The sequence below is a fragment of the Lissotriton vulgaris genome, chromosome 9 (assembly GCF_964263255.1).
Source record: "Lissotriton vulgaris chromosome 9, aLisVul1.2, whole genome shotgun sequence".
NCBI classification, from domain to species: domain Eukaryota; kingdom Metazoa; phylum Chordata; class Amphibia; order Caudata; family Salamandridae; genus Lissotriton; species Lissotriton vulgaris.
Window position 1 is genome coordinate 1,203,028,921 of NC_141697.1, and position 21,365 is coordinate 1,203,050,285.

Below are 21,365 nucleotides of genomic sequence, written 5' to 3' on the forward strand. Positions count from 1 at the left end.
CTAGATCAAAATTTTCATCTGTGCGCTGTACCCGTTTATTACCCACCTCCCTACTCCTTCAGGAATCGCAGAATTAAACATACCCAGTAAGTGGTCACTACCATGAGGTAATGCAATAAGGTCCACCCATTTATTGATGACCTAAGAATTGGATCTTCACCACATCGCAATATATTTATAATTTCAGAGGGTTGTTCCAAAAAGGCAGGGGTCAGCCTGCACTGGACACCTTTTGGCCACTTTCCATACACAGTGGCCAAATGGTGGGATGAGAGAATAAGAAATTACAAAAGAAATGTCACAAGCCAATGCTGTAAGCATTAGCACGTACTAGACAATATCTGGTCTGATGAAAGATAAGAGAAAAAGGAAACTCGGTGTACATTAATTACTTGGGTGAAATATTCTGTTGGCTTCCACCCTAGGCTTCGGATATGCACCTTTATGGCGGGTAGCAAAAGTTCCTGAGATGGAGCAAAGAAGTTATCGGTGTGAATCCAATATAACATAGAATGACTTTAGAATTAAAGTTAAGAGCCTTTGCTAATTCTAGAAACCATGTGCACAGGGAGGTGAGGGGGGGGGGGGGCTGCTAACAGTAGGCAGCTTTGCTGAATATTCCAAGGCCAGGTCCCAAAAAAACGACGCCATCTTGTGAAAATGAAACAAAGCAAATGTGGTCTCTTACAGAAAATTACAACTCTTGAAGCGCGAATCAATTACAGGCAGATTTCAACGTTTGGTGGAGTATCAGGAGACTGACTAGGGTGGGAAGCAACAACATTGTTACATCCTCAAATCTAATATATCTATTTCCTGGATTATTTGAAAACTGCAGAGAGGCCGGTCCAGCTGAAGGCTCTCTGGCTCACATGTCAAACTCAAACGAGGGGCTTGAGGTGGTCTCCAAAATTTGAGGGGGATTCAACAAAACATGGACTAAGGCATCCATCATTTTCAGATTCTTCAGCCCATTGGCCGCTGTAAGGGGTCTGGGAACAGCAGCAGCTTTGCATGTCCATTTGGTTCCAGACACCTCGACTCAACGCAGTCTTCGAGAGGTCTATACGAGCAGGCGCTTCCAAGTGCGGATCTTGGGGGTCTTCTCTCTTTCTAGCCAAGGCTTTCAGTTGTACGGGGGTGCAGAGATCATCATTTTCCCAATGGTCAAGGATCTCCCATAGCAACAGACTCTGGTATAAAGGCAGTTGCAAGATCGCCCACTTGTCAGACGACGTTTCTGTACACGCACAGAGTCAACCTCAAGCTTGTCACAGGTGTATACATCCAGGTTTCTGCATAAAGCCTGGAAATGTTGTGCTCCTCAATGCCTGGAGTGTACTTTATTTCCGAAATAGAGGCTTGCGGAGCACAACCTGTTCCAATTTTTCTCCCCATGGTTGTTAATTAAATTTATTTATTTATTTTTAAATAGCTCTCCTGAAGGCAGTTAGATTTTCATATCTTGGTACTTTCTGCCCGGATGTTGAATGGGATAGACAACTGCTCAGGGGCAAAATATACAGGAAAAGGAGACAACAACAAAATGGACTTACCAATCCGCATAAACCTGATTCTCTGGAAAAGAAGAGCGTAAGTGCTGCATGTCCCTGCTGGGACGCCTGCTGAGCCGAGACAAGGGATAGCAGAACGTGCATGGGACATAGAGGTCCCGACTGACGTCCAAAGAACCAGAACTCACTCTGAGAATCTCCATATAGCCTAAGGAGCCGGAGGATTGAACCTAATAAGGGAATATGGGGCTGTAGGCCGAATGGGCCACCTGAATCTTCCAGTCCTTACAACTCAGCTGACTCACAGCAGTTTTCACTTCAGCAAACAACGTTGTGCACACCAAAGCCCCCCCAAGTTTCCCAGCTATAGAAGCTTACGTACCATTCTTCCAGGTGCTTTCCTACACTCAACAGCCGAACCTTTACCACACCTAGAACCAAAAAGTGAAATTTTCCCTTGGACCAAGAAGCAGAAGGCCCTTGACCGCCATCTAAGGCAAAAAGTAATCCAGCCCAATTACCAAGAAAAACCTTCAAACCCCCACTCACTTTCCAGATACCGCTTGACAATGCCCCAACGTAAAGCCAACCCCAATATTAGCAGTTGTCTCCATTTCTAATGCCCCATCTGCAAGTATGAGCACTTTATGAAGTACACACAAAAACAGTCGCCATCATTTCCTACTTCAACCAACTTCCATGAAATTGGCTCATTCACGAGGTACCATGGATGACCAGAGAAAGAACTCGTACTTCCTTCTACGCCATGTGATGGTGGGACCGCTCAGGCACTTACTTTCTTCCTGTGTGGCACTGTTTTACCACTTGAGCACGTTAAAGTAAACCGACAACTACTGGCCGAAGGCAGAACATCAAAACCATTCCTCCATAGTCCCTACTGCAATGACGCTCAACCCATTACGACTCCGACAATCCTCTTAGGCCCGAGTAATCTCTCGCTGGCTCCGCTCCAGTCCAGATCCCGACTTGGCAACAACGCGATTTCCACGGTCACCATGCCCGACTGGCAAGAGACCACCAACCCCGTCTCCAGCGCATATTGACTCAGCGAGCTAATGATGCCGCAGGGACGCAGGCCTCCTTGCAAGGCTGATGTCAACGTTGAACGCTTTCCAATGCATAGCAAACACATCAGACCAGCTCGCGGCCACGATGAAGTGCCCCCAGACAGACATTTCAATCTCTCTGGTAAACACGGCTACTCTTTGGAAGTCCCTTTTCAAGAGTCATTGGACGACGGCGACAGCTGCCCGCGACGGATGCCAAACAATGGCTTGTATAAAGAAATCCAAGAATGCGCTGTGCGCCATAGGGCTATGAACCCCCACGGGGCGTGCCTGAACTAATGCCTCTTTACAGCAGGGGAGCGAGCGGATTGGTAGGGTAGAAACAGAGTCAACCTCGTGGTCGGCGCAATGAGCCTCACACTGGCCATTTGGGTACCCTCCCACCACCTCTGTAATCAAATAGACCACATTATTTGTTTCTGGGAATTGTTATGGGATACGTTTACAATTCACAAAAATGCAAGGTTAAAATCAGAGGCCAGCTTCGTATGGTACAAATAAATTGAATAGAACACATGGGTGGGTCGACGTGATGCCACACGCAAAGACTCTGGGGCAACAAAAATGGTGTATGGGGGAGTGCACAAACTACCATCAAACAAGAACCCTGTGATGGTGGCCCCACAAGGCCAAACTGGAGCTCTAAATATTCAGATGCAAACACCCCTCCTCAAGCTCCACGTGCCTCAAATGTGAGAAACCAGCAGTTCTCATGGAATCTGTCAAGCTTTTCTTGGGAACTCAAAATCCACCCGGCCCAAACACAGAACGAATACGTTCTGCAAATAATGTACCTTCCTCTGCCCTAGGAGAAATGTTTGCAGGTGCAAACATGGAAAAATGCATCCCTAGTGCTTCTACCCAATACAAAGGGTGGTACCCCAAAAACCAATTCTGCTAACCAGAATCTCCGTGCTTAACACTATGCACCTAACTTGAAGAGCTGGGAGGGATAGTAAACTGGCACTGTGGAGGGGGGGGGGGGGGGGGGTCTTATTTTCCACAGTACCTTTCGTGAAGGAAGTTGTGTGGGGAAAGGGGTTGTAGCAGATGGAAAAACCTTAAGTGTCCCAAATCTCGACCTTTTAACCTTGAGTTTCACTACCCCACAGGACAACCTGCGAGTTGCCAGCTTCAGTCCAGTAGCACCCATCATTTCCATGCTCCAAGTATCGGCCATGACTTGCCACACTGAAGCCGAACCTTCCCCGCCCCGGCGGGTCCTAGTACACTGCTTTCACCTGAACAAACACACCAGTTCTTGCTCCTACTGATGGGATGTAAGGTAATGTGGATTTGTAGAGCGCTGCATGTCACACGCGAAGGTACCCTAGCGCAGTGATCACCTGCCGCCCCCTGCTGGTGGCGCCCCACACACCCGCTAGCCTTAAATTCTCTTAGTAAACGCGCTCAGTGGGTCAGAGCCTTCAGAATCCATCCTATCCAGTCATCTCCTGAACAAAGTTCCTCTGCAAACATTATTTTGCATTGTAGCATTTGTACAGCACTTTCCTACCCCTCAAGAAGCCACAGGGCGTTTTGCAAATGCGTGTCACACAGAGATCAGATTGTGGCAAGCTGGTTACATGGATTCCAATACTGCGGGGCTCATGCACCCCTTCATCCTTTCAAGGTCGGCAAAAGGGAGACAACTAATACCACTGCCACAATGTAACACAGAAACTGACATCTCTTAACATCACAATGAGCCACAAGGTTCTAGCAGGAAGAGCATCACAAATTCTGTCACAATTAGCTAGAAAATGAAGGGGAAAACCAAGTGTAACACCATTTCCGGGCAAGCGAAACAACACTGAGGTGTGCCACTTTCTGTGGACGGACTCTGCCCACGGTGTGGCAGTCCAAGGCATTTTAGGACAAAGTAGAAAGACTGAAAATATCAGCTATTTAGAGGCTGTGCTCTTTGCAATATTTGGGAAGATTTTAGAAGCCCATAAAAGATATTTGGTGAGCTCAGGAGTTTAATAGTATTTTTAAGTTTGAAGGAATTGTTTACGTACTCACTGGGACTACTTGTATCTCAATCAGAGTCGCTGTTTGAAAGCTGACGTCACTCCAATGCACAAAACCTACTTTAAGGAGACATTAGGGGGTATACAGCCGTACCAGGTATCTCTGGAGCAGCATCAGGTATTTCAGGGGTCTTACCAGCGGCCTTCCACTTTAAATTAAAATAAATGCATGTCCCGTATTTGGGAGTGAGGGTTATAGGAGCGTGCATACTGGTGAAAAGTTGTGTAAGCTCACATTTACCTCTCTTGTGGTACTAAATTACCAATAATTGAAGTTATTATATTTTTTTACGGCGTTACCTGTTGTGCTGCCTCCCCTGGTTCAGGAAGTATTAAAGATCCATGAACAATGCTCCAGGACAGGTCAGCCAAAGGCTGCCGCCCTCTCTTTATACTTCATTTAAACACATGGAAGCGAGAAGGGTTATTCATTAACAAATATTTGCACTTTCCTCAACCAGCTTTAATAGAGCTTGGCACAATTTTAGATTAAATAATGACTAAAAAAGGGAGTCTGTTTTTTTTTATTCCATGTGGCGCGATGCAAATAATTCACTCTACACTGACATATGCATTTCTTTACCATCTTTGCGGGCAGAAACACAGATTATAGTTTAGCCAGCCTTGTTTTAATATACTTTATTTTCTTGTGTTTGAAGTTTGGTTTGTTTCTTTAGAAAAGCAGGATGTTTATGGTATTTCTATGCTGTGGCGTTAAGAATGCCTCTAAAGGGGGCCAGTGTGGAGTCTGGGGGGGGTGGCAAAGAGTAGGGCAACACCACCATCCAGATGTGAGAGTACAATGGCTTAAACAGCGGTTCTGAAGTCATTTTTAAGAAAATAAAACCATTTCTTCCACAGGAGAGTGTTGGTATCAGGCTGTCTGTTTTGGGTTTTTTTTGCAATGTGTTCGGCCTGGAGGGAGAGGTTCAAGTTCAAAGTTTATTGTGTGATTACTTAAAATCATTACAATTTGCGAGGGAGAGGTTGGTGTCCAGGGTGAATCCACAGGACTTTGCATTCAGCGAGAGATGGGGTTTGAATCAGTCAAGGTTCATCGAGCCAGGTTTGTACAGTATCTTGTTTGTTGTTCTTGGCAAATAACATGAATTCTGTCTTGGTTGGGATGAGCTTTAGGTGGGCGCTGGACGTCCATGTGCAGATGATGTGCGAGCAGTGTCGAGGCCTTGGGTATCTGAAGGGGAGACGACCTTCAAGCAGAGTTGTGTCTCATCGGAATATTGATGAATCTTGATGCTGAATGCAACTAAAACCGCACTATGAGGGATCGAAATGTGAAACACAAGACCCCAACTATTTTTTGGGGGACACTTCCAAAACCTTCCCAAAGGTGGCAAAGTGCCCAGCCTAACAACTGGTCTTTTTTTGTCATTCTACTTTGCCCTAAAAAGTCCATGGATGTGCACCGTGGTCCTTCTACATTGGTGGTTATTTTCCTTCGTTGTCCTTCCTTGTCCGGGGTTGGGCCAACTTTTATTCCTGCTTCTATGTTCATGGCCAGCCCTGCTGTTGGATTTTGAAATCATGGTCACCCGAAGTTCAAAACGAGGACGTTCCTGGTCAGCTTTGCTCTCAGGATGCTTTGGTACGCCTGCCACCCCTGCCCATCCCCTGTGAGTCTCAAGGATTGAACTGCTACAGCCCTTTAACCCCTGTGCAAACAGAGACACCGTCTTTGGGGTTTACCATTAATGCCCTGAATGCAGGGAGATGGATGCCACAGACTTCCATGGTAATGTGGCACCACAGCGGCACAGCATGCCCGCTCTAGGCACCTTCTTTAAGTTATTCAGGGCTCCTTTCAGTGAACTCCACAGGCCCCAGAAATCCAAATTATATCTGTGAGGACACAGGATGTCAAAGTGGAGTTTAAGATAACAGAGAATCCTCAGCACCACTGCCTCCTCTTCCTCCTGCCCTCCCATTAAAACTGTCCCTTCTGCTACGGTGGCCGAAGGTGGCAAACTAGAAAAGGGGAGGTGATGCTAACAGGAAGCAGTTTGAAATAATCCATTATCTGCTTGTTTCAAAGAAGGCAAACAACGAAATCACATCACTGTACTCAAACTCAACTGCAAAGGGAACGCTGGTCAAGGTTCGCCCGGGTACCCAATCTTAAGACCAGGTGGACCGGCTCGCCCAATTGTGTCCTCTAGCATCAGTTTTCAGGTTCCTCACTGGCAGAACTCAAATACTTATTTTTTTTACACATTGGCAAAGTAAAGGAAACTTAAAAATGAAAGGAAAACTAATAAAAATTGGATTTTACCAATTTCAAGCCCAAATACAATTACACAAAAATATCCATGATCACAAACTGGAAATATTTATAGTTTTAGAGTCCAAAATCCATAATGTGATAAGAAATGGCCAACCTCAGTACTTAACTATGGCTCACAAATGTGCTAAAGTCGGAATTAAAGTTGTAACAGAACACTAGCAGAAGCCCCAGTGACAGAGTCACAAATAGTTAATGCCGATATGTTGGGTACAAGGCTATTTGTGGCATGTCTGCATTATTGCAGGATATTTTAGGTTTGACATTCCTGTTCTAGAAATGTATGCATTTTAGGACTTGAAACATCTGAAAGGCAGAGGGGGAAATGGTCTGTCGCTAGAACAAGCACAAGAAACATTCTGCGAGGCATCTGGGCGAGAAGAAACGCGCAGTTGTAGCGCAGACCTGAAAACCACAGCTCGGAAAAACTGAGGCATCCGTGGTGGCCCTGGAACCCTGCAACGCACAGCTGGAATCAGAAGCTTTGAAGATTGCTGTCCTCACTGGAGGTTCTCTGCCAGGCCCTTCCATGCAAGCAGAGTTTACTGTCACATTCCTTCGGGGCTGTACTGAGAGTTCAGGCCGGAAGTGCAACCCTGTAGTGCCCTGAAGGCCAGTGGCGCGCCTCCGAGGAGCAGCACGTGGCCTTCGGAGCACTACAGGATTGCACTGCAGACATTCTAATCTAAACCCGAGACAGTCCGGTTTCGAGAGCTTTTGAAGTTGCTAATGGAAGATAAATGAGGGAGACAGGAGTGTTGATTATCAGCCAAGACATTAATCTAAGCAGCAAGTGGCCTAAAATAGCCAGATTCACTAGCCACGAACATGTGAGCAAAAAATAGATCAAGATAAAATCTAGGGTGGATGATTACAAAATGATGCAGTCTCGGTGCCGCCTGGTTTTAAAATAACTGACTTCTACGCGAACCACCCAGGAGCCATCAGAGGCGTGGCTTGTTAAAAAGTGATAACATCTATTCAGGTTTCTGGGCCTCAGATTTTCCAAAGTGAGCTCAGGGGTCGTGATCAGCAAAGCTGTGCCCCAGCTCGTGCTTTCACTTAGTGACCGGGCTCACTAGTTCACACAATGCTGTCCTAACGTAGGATTCCAAATGAAGGTGCCACGGCTCATACCAACAAACCGGTGTCTGGGCTCATGGTGTCAAATAATGCTCCTAGTGGAACGGCTCATGATTTCACGTGACAGAACTTTGGTGTATAAATTCACATCAATGCATGTTGAGTCCTGGGTTCACATAAATGTGCCCAGCTCATGGCTTCACAAAATAGCGCCCTACCATTCCACAACTACCATGGCTTAGCTTTTAGCAATCGTGTCGTCTGTCGTTTCAATGATGTGCGCCCTGGCTGAACCAGCATCATCACCAAATGTTGGTGATTTTCCCTCCATTAAACACTGCTAGACGTACTCAAGACATGGGCTCTGGTTACCGGGAGTCTGCCATATTGCCAGATCTGACGTGTGCCATTAAAGCCCTGGATTATGACGAACAAAGGGAATGGTATAGAAATCCTCCACCAAGAAAGCACCATCGGCCGAGCCCCGGCGCAGAGCGGAGCACCATCGGCCGAGCCCCGGCACGGAGCGGAGCACCATCGGCCGAGCCCCGGCACGGAGTCCCATCGACCGAGCCCCGGCGCGGAGTCCCATCGACCGAGCCCCGGCGCAGAGCGGAGCACCATCGGCCGAGCCCCGGCGCGGAGCGGAGCACCATCGGCCGAGCCCCGGCACGGAGCGGAGCACCATCGGCCGAGCCCCGGCACGGAGCGGAGCACCATCGACCGAGCCCCGGCGCGGAGTCCCATCGACCGAGCCCCGGCGCGGAGTCCCATCGACCGAGCCCCGGCGCGGAGTCCCATCGACCGAGCCCCGGCGCGGAGTCCCATCGACCGAGCCCCGGCGCGGAGTCCCATCGACCGAGCCCCGGCGCGGAGTCCCATCGACCGAGCCCCGGCGCGGAAGCTATAGAACTAGGGGCATTATAACATTTAAGGGTAAAGCCAACCATATAAGCTCAACCAGCAAGGCCTTCTGCTCCCAAAGCCCATCCATGTATCCCCCTCACAAATAAATACTGCCCTCGCCCCCCCGCTCCACACTCCATAGGATCATAATAAAGATGCCCTCCTCATCAGGGCTGGTGATGTGAAGTTCAAAAGGTCACCTCTAGGGAACTCGGATATGTTGCACACTATCCCCTCCACTGAGGGAAGATGAACCAGCCATGCCCAAATGAGGAGTTCTTTCTCATCACCTGGATCAAGCTGCGTGGAAGACACAAAATTCTCACCGAGCTCGCTTACTCTGAATTGTCTAGGAAGAAACGAGCAAAAGGACCTTACAAGACTGCTAGCGTGCAAACCAGGCTGGTGCCCCCTTCCTTTTCCATCCTAGGGCAAAATAAAGAGCACCCAACCCCAGACTGACCTCCATCAACCTGTACTAATTCATCAGCACCTTCGCCCGAAGAGGAGCTAGTGAACTCTAGGACCCGTCTCCCCAGCTTCTTGGCGCTAGTCCTGAAGCCAGGAAAGGCAAGTGGAAGAGGAAACTGAGCAGCTGGAGATAGCAGCAACAACGCACTGACCGATGAGAGGGGTGATCCGGATTGGCCGACTCACATCACCAACACAGGACTAGTCACTGAAGTGTAGTGACCCTGAGCAATGGATGAACTTTCACCTTAGCTCTTGCACCCACCATCCCATTAAAGATATCTCCTGGACAACAACCTTCAAGTCGGCTTCGATGAGCTATGCTCCACGAAAGTTGGCCGTGAAGAGTTAGAAATCATGGAGCTGCGTCTAACCACATCACTCCAGGTGCTCAAGAGCCCAGGGCAATATGACAAAATGTGCAAGACCTCTGAAACCTCTATGCGCTTTCTGCGCCAAGAGGGCCTTCAAAAACAACCACGCACTTGTGTCTTTACAGAGCAGAGTCAGGATGGAGGACTTTCTATAATTTGGCAATTGCCCATAATGCGGTCAGGGTCTATGAACTGGACAGTCCGAGCCGGGCACCACCTCGGGTCACTTCTACCACGCAATCACATTCTAGTTCTGTCTGAAAACTGCCAACAAGACCAAGAATCAACCCTAGACTTTTTCACAATTCTAATAGTACTGCCAAATGAAGCAAAAAAAACACATTAAACTGCTTAAGGAAAAAGATACTGTTGCACTACAAACCAGCGAAGGGTGGAGTTTCTCAAATGTTGCCTACAGTTTGTGGAAAGTTAACTTTCAAAGCCGGTCAATGGCTACTGTCACAGGACTAAGTACTCTGCCCTGTAGAAAAAAAAAAAAACATTGCCAAGATGCTAAGATTTGAATAAAGATTTTTTTTTAGCTTTGAAAATCTGTAGATATCCTTCTAAAGCAATGGCAGAATTCCTAGAAAAGTCAAACTGTTGCTTTAAATGGTGTGCGCCTATGATCTGTAGGGGTTTGGGAGACCATACCTTGAGAAACTCGCATACTGCACCACATCCAGGCCCAAAGTTTCCACATATCTTTTATTCTGAGGAAGTTGGTCTGTCCTCAAGTGGATCCCCTTTACACTATACAGGACTTACCCAGGGGAATTAATTTTGATAAAATTGAAACCGAAATAAAATATTGGGAAATTATGGTATATTACCAGTTTTTAATTCGGACCAATGGTAAAGCGGTAGATACTCGGCTCGGCTGCTTCGCCACATTTTTTGTTCAATGGAAAATAACTACGATAAAGAGGCCCAAAACATCTGGATTTTTTGGCGCTGCATACCGTTGCCGGTGGCGCCGCGCCCTATAAATGACAGGATGGTAGCTCCCAGTTTGTCCAACAGGACAGAGGAAGCGCTTGGAATGTCTTTGATCAGTTTAGACTCCCCGGAGCCAAGATGTTCAGTTGCTCAGCAGTCAGAAAAGATCCGCCAAACATCTTCTAGGGCGGCGGCCAAGTTTAGCAGGCCGCCCGCCTTCCCTGCGCTCCATCGGCCGTGGAGTTGGACAGGTCGCGCCGGTGTCTTCCAACAGTTCGGGATGCTATGAACCATGTTTGCTGTCTTGTTAGAACAATACTGAACCTAACGAAATATAGGGGATAGAGAAATTGTTACTCAATGTTGATATCTCAACTATCTTAACCAATAGAGGACCTGGGAGGAAAATGTATCCTTGAGTAAATATGGAGGAGCTGGGGTTTGGAGGGGAGATGGGGTGAGGAAGAAGCTAAGAGTACAAAAAACGAAGCAAGGAGGTGAACAATTAACTACAGAAGAATAGAGAGGGAGGTAGGTGGATGAAGTCAGACTTCAAAAGAAGGCAGAGGGAAAGGGAAGAAAGGCAGCTAAGGAGGGAGGGTTATGAGTTTACTAAGTACGTGGAATGGAGAACAAGTCCATCAGAAGATAGAACATAGAAAAGGAGTGCGAGCGGGCCAATGGAGTAGAAGAAATGGAGGGGGAGACAATGAGCTGATGGGAGGGAGAGCAAAATGCCAACTGGAGAATAAAGGATAAGGTGATTCATGGGGTGAGGTATTCAAGGCTATAGAGAAAGGAGAGTGAGGAAGAACCTAGGGAGAGAGTGGGTGGAGCCAGGCTAGCTTGAATTCAGTGGCACAGCAAGCAAGGTCTGGGAGTAAATACTCTTGGCCACTTAGGGTGAGCATAGCAACCACAACTATTGATGAAAGGAATGCTGAATAAATCATACATTTATCCCCAGTCAAGAGATCTGGGGTTAATCCATCATTATTTTGCCCACCATGCCACCCCAGTCTGGACAACCATATGCAAATCAGTCTTGACCCTGGTCCTCATGGGAACGGTCCAGGCCTCCCTGGACCGGATCGAGCATCCTGCGACCAGTTTCGGGGTATCACCCCTTATCAGCCAGGCTAGCTTGAATCTAATGGCAAAGTGAGCAAGGGACCCACGTCTGGGCATACCCTGCCAACTTAGGCCGATTGAAGCAAACACAAGATGATGGACAGAGCGCTGAAACTTTTCAAACACTCACCCTAGTCATCTGTTCTTTTGCACTTGTAACTACGTGGGCAGGGTGCGCCAAGACGTGGGTCCCTTGCTCACTGTGCAACTGGATTCGAGCTAGCCTGGCTGATGAGTGGTGATGCCCCCTGCTCTCCAGGGAGAGCAGGATGAAGACTGATTTGCATATGGCTGGGATCAAAACAACCTGGAATGGCATGGGGACCAAAAAAAACGCGATGGATTTAACCCAGGTCTGTGACAGGGGGTTGAATGTTTGATTTGTTCAGCATTCTGTCCATCATCTGTTCTTTTTGCAATACTCTGAAAATACCAGCAACAATACCCCTCCCCCGCCGCTTTTTAGACATCACTAATCCGCCTTCGGTCCGCTGGAGCCCCCCCAGGACCCAGGGTAGGAGAAGGGCCCAAGACAGCCCTCCAAAGACCAACCCCTTCCCAGCATGCCACATTGCCACCTGCCCGTTCATCACCACCTCCCACATTAGTCATTCCTGAACACGGGTCCCCGCTTTCGCTAATTTCCCTGGGGGGCGCCCGTCGCGCGACGACCGCATGTTAATAAATGACAATTAAGAGCAGAAGGCAGCTCTGGAGGCCGCGGGACCTCCCCGCCAAAAGTCCCGCTAATGAGGGTCCGGCGGGAAGAGGCCTCTCCCCGGGGGCACAATTAGCGGCCCCCTACTGCCAACTGCACCTACCCCGGAGATGGTACCCGACTCCAGGGTGGAGGCCTCTGGCAGGCGCGCCTGCGTCACCAAGCGCCCCAGGTGTGACCGCATTAGAAGCTGTGTGTGTGCGTGAGTGGGGGCAGGCGTCGAGGGTAAAATAGCACTGCGTGAATGTTTGAATTAATCAAAGGCTGGCACTCTCTGTGGTTTCTAACCACTCGAATTGCCCCGAGTTGTCCCAGGATGGGGCCTAAAGACTGAGAGAAAATGCATGGCTCCCAAGCGGCCTCGTGCCACGCAAAGACCATTGAAAGGAGGCCTGGCTTTTTGCCATCGGAACCGTGCATTCTGGGACATGTAGTCCGCTCTCGGGATGGCATACAAGAGTCGCCATGAAACCCGCCGCACGCTAAAAAGCCAGGACTGGTGAAAACGTGTCTCATGCTACGGGTGTTTGACACCTCTGGAAGTGGCGCAGTGACCGCCAGATTAGGACGGGGGAAGTAACTGACCACTCAAACTTCAGCGACAGTGCAAACTGTCCAAAGTGTTTAATGTTGCCTGAAATCGGAGTTTTCCAGCTGTATCACAAGTCTGCCCTCGCCACATTGTGTAGGCGTCTTACCCACAGAGCGGGCAGTGAACACTGTACCCATCCCGCCCTGGGCAGTGGCCACGCTGAACTTCAACCACACGGACCTGGATTGCGGAACAACCACTGCCCCATGGCAGCACGCGAGCCCAGCCCGCTCAAACCTAGGTAGCAGGCCCTGCGCAGTCAGGCCTCGGTGGAAGGTCGCCCTGGCCCAACACTCTAGTGCAGTCGCGCATCCCTGGAGACGTGTGCAGCGGAGACTCAGCCCTGCCCCCGTGCAGACCCAGGGGGTGGTATAGCATCCCTGGAGACGTGTGCAGCGGACACTCAGCCCTGCCCCTACGCAGGGCTAGGGGGACTGGACAGAGGCCATGCGCCCACTCAAACCTGAGCAGTGAGCGCGGAACACACCCAGATCCTGACAGTGGTACCCAGACCAGACTGGCGCAGAGGAGCCTGCATCCCTGCAACTACAAAGGGGGGGGGGGGGCAGCTTGTGTAGGAAACCCAACGAGATCCTGGCACTAGTGCGAGGGTGCGCAGCCAATCAAAACTGCCCAAACCCAGGGGAACCGGTTCCCTGGCCCGGCTCAGAAACAACCGGCCTTTCTTCCGCTCCCTTTGTTAAACAGTGCTGCTGCGGTTGCAAAACTGGACGGGGCAAGGGAGGGGAGAAGAGTAAGGAGGTGGGGGTGGGGGGGTTAGGGTGTGAGGCGTAAAAGAGAAGAAAAGACCGGAGAAGAGCAGAAAAGAGATAAACAGGGGAAGGGGTGACAGAGCAACGGGAGGAAACGGGGCGGGTAGAAATCCAGGGAGGGAATGAAGCCGGAAGTACAGACGAGTTCATCAGGGGAGTCTAGGGACAGAACCGGAAGCGAGGGAAGGAACACATGATAGAGAGCAAAGGAGGACAAGAGGACGGGGTAGGAGGGACAAGGGTGGGAAGCAGACAGGGGGCGCAGGAGCGAAAGAGGAGAAGAAGAAAGACTGGGGAGAAAGGAGAGTGAAAGTCTGCAGCTCACGAAAAGAAGGGAAAAGGAGCAGGGTGAAAGAAACAGGGAAGGGCGATGGACAAGCAAACTAAATGAGGTGGTGGGTGGGTTCGGAGATGATGAATGGAAAAAAAGGGAGGGAGAGACAGGCATGACTGAAGACGAGGCAGTGCATATCTCAAAACAAAACAAATAAAACTGAGTGAATGTAGGAATGAAGAGACAAAAGAAGGACTAACAGCAAGACGAAAACGGCGAGGGAGCTAAGAGAAGGAAGAAAGGGGACGGAATAATCAAGAAAGGAAGGCCAAAGCGAATCACATGGAAGGAAAAGAGAAGCGAAGAAATAAGGAAGGTGGAAGTTAGAGGGTGGGAAGGATTAAGGAAACTGAAGCCGATGAAGTAACAACAAAAGGGTAAGAGGGGAGAGAAGACAGGAGTGAATGAAAGAAAATGTAACAGGGTGAGGGAGGAGAATGTGGGGAGGGGATAACAGAATGTAATGGTGAGGACAGGAGAGTATGATTAGGCAACGGAAGTGTGAAAAGAAAAGCAGAGGGAAGAGGAGACGGAAGGTGTTGAACGGAGTTTATGGGGCAGGAACTAACGCCTACAAAAGAGGATGGGGCTGTAACAGGTGATATGGAAATAAATAAGGTGCCAGGAAACAGGGTGAAAAGGCGAGGTAAAGTGTACAGGATAAATGAACTTTTGAAAAGGGGAGAGGAGCGAAGAGAGAACAAACATTGGCAAAGCCAAAGGTCTAGGTTTCATGGGCTATCGCTTGAAAATCCAAACATGAACAAATACGGTTTAGCATGTTAAAGCCTACTGGTTTTGATAACAGTCTTTGAGTGGGGGGTGGGGGGGGGGGGGGGGCGTAAAAAAAATGTGCTTTCTGTATAAAACGTGCATAAGAGATGAATAACTGAAGGTGACAGTGTGATGATGGAGTGTGCTTTTCAGATGTAAAATAGTTCCTCACGTGTTGGATGGAAGCACTTCCTGGAAAGCTGATGCACCAGTCAACAGCATGAAGTTAGAGGGGGAAAACTCTGCTGGGAGGAACCAAAGCCCACTTTATGTTTATTTTAAACAACTGGTGACAACAGGCAAGTGCAGACAGCTGCGCGGCCAAGTCCGACCCAGAAAGTGAATGGATATTTAGGGTTCTTGTTCTGTTCAAGGAGGCTTTGAATAAGGGACAGCCAATCGGACTAATGTATGCATATACAGCAGGGGCTTTATGAGTCATTTGATACAGTCCGGTGTATTGAGAATGTTTCAATTACAAACAATAAAATTTTAAAAAATTTAATACTTTTCTGCACGGCCACCAGACTAAATGAACCAGCCTATGTTAGGGGTCTCGGATACCTTCCTGGTGTAAATTCTAGCCGACCAGCTACAAATGTTTTTTATTTGTCCCAGGTTGAACATAGGTTTTTGAAAATTGGACTACATAGACGAAAAGAAAAAAAAAAGAAAGGGCCATCTACCGATTTAAATTGCACAGTTAAAACTAACAAAAGGGAAGACGCAAAAATCAATTGGAAATGTGCAAATATTGACTGCTATAAGCTCCGATGGATTTAGGCCCAGATCCTTGTACTGGGGTGAATGTATGACATTGTTCTACATTCTGTCCATCAACTGTGTTTTTTGCAATTTTCACCCCGAGTGGGCTGGGTATACTCAGACGTGAGTGCCAGGCTCTCCACACCACTGGAGTCAAGCTATCCAGGCTGATGAAGGCTGATAGCCAGAAACCGGTCCTTGGATGCTTGATTCCGGTCTGGGAAAGACATGGTTTGGTAGTTCGGACTGGACTGTTCCCATGAGGCACAAGGTCAGAGCTGATTTGCATATAGCCAGTGTCTAACCCAGGGTGGTGTGGAGTGCAAAAAAACAATGGATTTAGGCCCAGATCCTTGTACTGGGGTGAATGTATGACATTGTTCTACATTCTGTCCATCAACTGTGTTTTTTGCAATTTTCACCCCGAGTGGGCTGGGTATGCTCAGACGTGAGTCCCAGGCTCTCCACACCACTGGAGTCAAGCTATCCAGGCTGATGAAGGCTGATAGCCAGAAACCGGTCCTTGGATGCTTGATTCCGGTCTGGGAAAGACATGGTTTGGTAGTTCGGACTGGACTGTTCCCATGAGGCACAAGGTCAGAGCTGATTTGCATATAGCCAGTGTCTAACCCAGGGTGGTGTGGAGTGCAAAAAAACAATGGATTTAGGCCCAGATCCTTGTACTGGGGTGAATGTATGACATTGTTCTACATTCTGTCCATCAACTGTGTTTTTTGCAATTTTCACCCCGAGTGTGCTGGGTATACTCAGACGTGAGTCCCAGGCTCTCCACACCACTGGAATCAAGCTATCCAGGCTGATGAAGGCTGATAGCCAGAAACCGGTCCTTGGATGCTTGATTCCGGTCTGGGAAAGACATGGCTTGGTCGTTCGGACTGGACTGTTCCCATGAGGCACAGGGTCAGAGTTGATTTGCATATAGCCAGTGTCTAACCCAGGGTGGTGTGGAGTGCAAAAAAAACGATGGATTTAGGCCCAGATCCTTGTACTAGGGTGAATGTATGACATTGTTCTACATTCTGTCCATCAACTGTGTTTTTTGTAATTTTCATCCCGAGTGTGCTGGGTATACTCAGACGTGAGTCCCAGGCTCTCCACACCACTGGAGTCAAGTTATCCAGGCTGATGAAGGCTGATAGCCAGAAACCGGTCCTTGGATGCTTGATTCCGGTCTGGGAAAGACATGGCTTGGTAGTTCGGACTGGACTGTTCCCATGAGGGACAGGGTCAGAGCTGATTTGCATATAGCCAGTGTCTAACCCAGGGTGGTGTGGAGTGCAAAAAAAGATGGATTTAGGCCCAGATCCTTGTACTGGGGTGAATGTATGACATTGTTCTACATTCTGTCCATCAACTGTGTTTTTTGCAGCTATAAGCTCCACAGCAGTTAGTAACAGTCCAAAACTCCAACTACCAGCCACTGGATCCACCTGAAACTATTTGTAACTAAACAATGGGGGTTTCCAACAGGATCAGCCCCATTTCCAGACGCCCGCCATCCTCTCCGACGTCACTCAGAGGCTTTGGGCGCGCAACGACACAGAAGGTGCGCGAGTGGCCTCCTAGGCCGCGCGTGCGTTAAGCAGCAGCATCAGGAACCCTCCGCATGATTCCATCATTTTCGACCAGAATTGAATTACTTTGAGAATAAAATCAGATCGGAGGTCCAAAGCTCCTGGCACAGCCCTTAACGTGTCAGCCAGATGTTACCCATCTGTCCACAGGCGCCCAGCAGGGTGACGACAGGGGGGAGGGGGTGGTAGGAGGGCAGCAGGTGGAGGGCACCACCATGTTGGTGGGAATGTGAGGGGATGGAGGCAAGGCCAGCAGAGAGGGAAGTGAGAAAATGAGCAGGGGAGGAGGAGGGGGGGGATTAAGAGGGTAGCAGGAAGAGGAGGAGATGCAATGGAATTTTTTGTGGCGGGAGGAGGAAGTGAGGAGGTAGATCCACCTGGTAGTTCAGTGGCTGGCTAGTGTGGCAGATGAGGGGCACTAAAAGATGGACCAATTCTAGACCACCAATCCTCGTTTAAGCATGCCCAGTAACAAGCACTGCCCAAACAAACAGAAAAAGTGATATTTGTAATGCTGGAGTTCATTTCAGCCACACTTTTCCACCATCTTCATTTCCTCACTGTGCCAATGTCGACAGAGGCCATCTTTATGCCAATCAAGCTCGGTCTTGGCTCCAGCACGAAAAATGCAGCACAAACAGCAGGTAGGGCCCCTCTAAACGGAAGGGCTCGCTCCGTACTTGGGCTTCATCAGCGCGGGACAGTGAGCACGGTTCCAATGTCTGGGCGCCCCTGAAGCATTTAGGGCAGGGGCAAAGACTGCCCCAAAGGTGTCTGACAGGGAACAATACACTTCACTGAACCAGCCCAAGATGGCAGCAATTCAACGCAAGGAAAAGGAGGGCGACTGAACAGCCACCTTCATGCCAGGTGAGGGCTACAGGCAGTGCTTTATTTGAGCCAGTGGTTTCCAGTGCTCAGTACCAGCACTTAATTATTGACACCAGCATTGTGACAGTCTGCCATAAGATGGCACTTTCTGGCTAATTTAGATACGACCACAACAACAGTTAACTAATAATTCAATATACATTAACAATTAATTCAATATACATTAACAATTACTATTACCTGCCTCCCAAGCCTCTTTTTTTATAGCCTGAAATAGTCTGAATTGTTCCATTTGTAGGAGTGTGATGGTTAGTAATGGTGTTACTGGCACAGGCTGCACTGATGAGAGCCCTGGCACTTTTTTACATTTTCTTTTTTTATCTACAAATTAAGCACAAGACCAGTTCAATCCATTGATCTGGAAATGACAAAATAAAATTGAAGAAAAAAAATTAAATGAATGAGAGTAGATGACTGATTTTTCAACGACTCGCCTCCGCCGCTCAAGATACAGTATGGAGATTTGACGCAGGCAGCTGTGAAGAGGATAAATGTCGCCTTCTCATCGAACGTGTAATCTAACCCGCCTTTAATCCAGGTACTGCATGCCGGGCCCTCCGAGCATGCTATTACTGCCATCTGCAAGGAGATTATCTCGCTGATAACTCCGCGGAGAATTAAGGCAAGTCGCACCATAGCGGAAATATAACCGGTGTGCAATTAATAACGCTCAGCTCCTTCAGGGGAGCGGGGAGAAAGTATTTATGGCAATCACCCCTGCCCTGGGTCGAGGTGGTGGAACCCACAACCCACCCAGGTCAAAACTGGTGCATCTTTTAGGATACTCTGTTTAGGAGACTATTCAGGGTCGTAATGAGACCTCTCATGTTTATGGATTAAAATGAGGGTATCCCAAGGGTTGTATGACATTCCAACGCATGCTGTTACAATGCATGCCATTACAACGCATGCAATTACAACGCATGCAATTACAACGCATGCAATTACAACGCATGCAATTACAACGCATGCAATTACAACGCATGCAATTACAACGCATGCAATTACAACGCATGCAATCACAACGCATGCAATCACAACGCATACCTTTACAACGCATACCTTTACAACGCATACCTTTACAACGCATACCTTTACAACGCATACCTTTACAACGACTTACTGTTGGGGGTGCACTGGAAGTTGGAATGGTATAATTAACTATTCCAAATCCAGTGTGTGCAACAGTAGGGAAGGTGTCGGCATTGACTTCAACACCTTCTACCCGCTGCAACAAACCTTTCTCGTTGTAATGACATGCATTGTAATGAATTGCGTTGCGTTGTAACGCTTCTGTTGTAAAGGCTGTTTCCCATCCCAAGCCACAGCAAATGGACCTATATACCACACCAGCCAACCAGCTGCAAACACCCAGGAATCCCTCCAAACCAGATGAATGTCATGGGACACAGAACTAGAAAGAGCGATTTTCAATTTACTTAAAAACGAGTCACCTCCTGAAAAATAAACTCATTTTACAAGACCTTGTTTATTATTTTTCTTCCAACTTTTTGTTGTGTGTAATCCGGGCCCAAGCCGACAACGGGGCGCTTTTAAATAATTTCTTATTTTATTGATAATGGCAAGCGATAGTACAATTACAATGATTTCAAAATGAATATTCATGCAGACAAATTCGTAGTTTTATGATTCTCCACAATTCTTTCGTAGGTTTTTTTTTTTTTAAAGGTACATTCACAAAAAATAAATTGTACTGCTATTTGCGGACTGTTTGTGTCTTTACTCGAGAAGCTCGGAAAAAAGGAAGCAATATAAAAATAGAATGCAATCTAGACAACTACAGTCACCCACTGTACATTCCCTTCCCCCCTCGAGCTCAGGTCATGAGCAATGATTCAGGACGCCAACTCATAGCCACGTGATGACGTCAGGAGTTTAGACTTCCCGTCGTGATGTCATGAAACAGAATCGTTACACAAGGATGACCTTATGAATGGAGTTCAATAGACAATAAAGCAATGTTACCATGTCACAGAGTGATGACGTCATAGGTCACATTTCCTCCTTACGTATGCTCTCTGGGAAAAGCCCGAGCTTGTTATCTCAGAACACAAGGTCCACTGTCACGTACCAAAGACGTCATACAAATATATGGAGTGGACAAATGCTCACTGAAGACTTAAGTCCTCTAATGCATGGAGGGCAATGCAGTGGGAAAAAGACCAAATTAAGTCAAATCGGACTACCCCGGCATGCACTAGCCTCAGACCAGAAACTTAACTGATTAGTCAAAACAGTCCAGATTTACCAATTTTCGCAACTCCAAACTTGGGCTTCTACTAACTACTACTTGACCCAAAGTAAGCGCACTGTGTGCTAGTTGCGATGGTGATTTGCAGTGGTGAAGGAACCACTGTGGGCTAGTGGTTAGTGGCTATTTTATGCACAGTGGAACCACGTCTCCTTTAGGCTAAATTGTGTGATCTTGGACAAAGACCATCTCAGTAGCACCCAGGCGCAGTCTAATCCCTAGACAAAAATCAGACGTGTACAGAGATTCTAGAAAGCGGTCTCCAGGTGTCACTCTCCATCACCTTAGATTTCCTCTTCTGCCCCTCCACGCAAACAAGGCAGTGAAGGCGGCGAGCGGGAAAACCACTGGAAGAGTGGGTGAGAGCGACAGCTGCATTAGCCAAGGGGCTCCAAGTCCTGTCACGTGCCATGTGCCAGCGGTAGCTCATTGGATTCCTCACAGTGGTGTTGGCAGAACAGCTGCTGCCACTTCCAACACGGGATACTCCCTTCCTGCTGCTCGAGGGTTGAACACACTACCCACGGTGTGACCGGGCTCGCGGGGGGTCTTTTCCTTAGGTCTGACCAGCAGTGAAGTAGGAACAGAACATGATAGCGGAAAAGGCCAGACAGGAACACTGGCCGTATTCGTGCCTGTATTTTAGACCGGTAGACTCCACGTGAATGGAAGGATGACCCTGTATTCCAATGCTGGCTGACTTCATTTTATTTAATTCATTGGCGTTCGGTCCCAGTACTTTAGCAGAGCGGCTATACCTTACCTTTCCTACCATCTCCTTGAAAATATTTGCATATTTTCACTTCCAAACCT

General features: G+C 48.1%; 1 protein-coding gene across 3 annotated transcripts in view; it reads right to left on the reverse strand.

Annotated features, from left to right (window-relative positions):
• Positions 1–21,365, reverse strand: part of PLXNA1 (plexin A1) — a 569,446-nt gene that overhangs the window by 478,138 nt on the left and 69,943 nt on the right. The window lies entirely within an intron of this gene.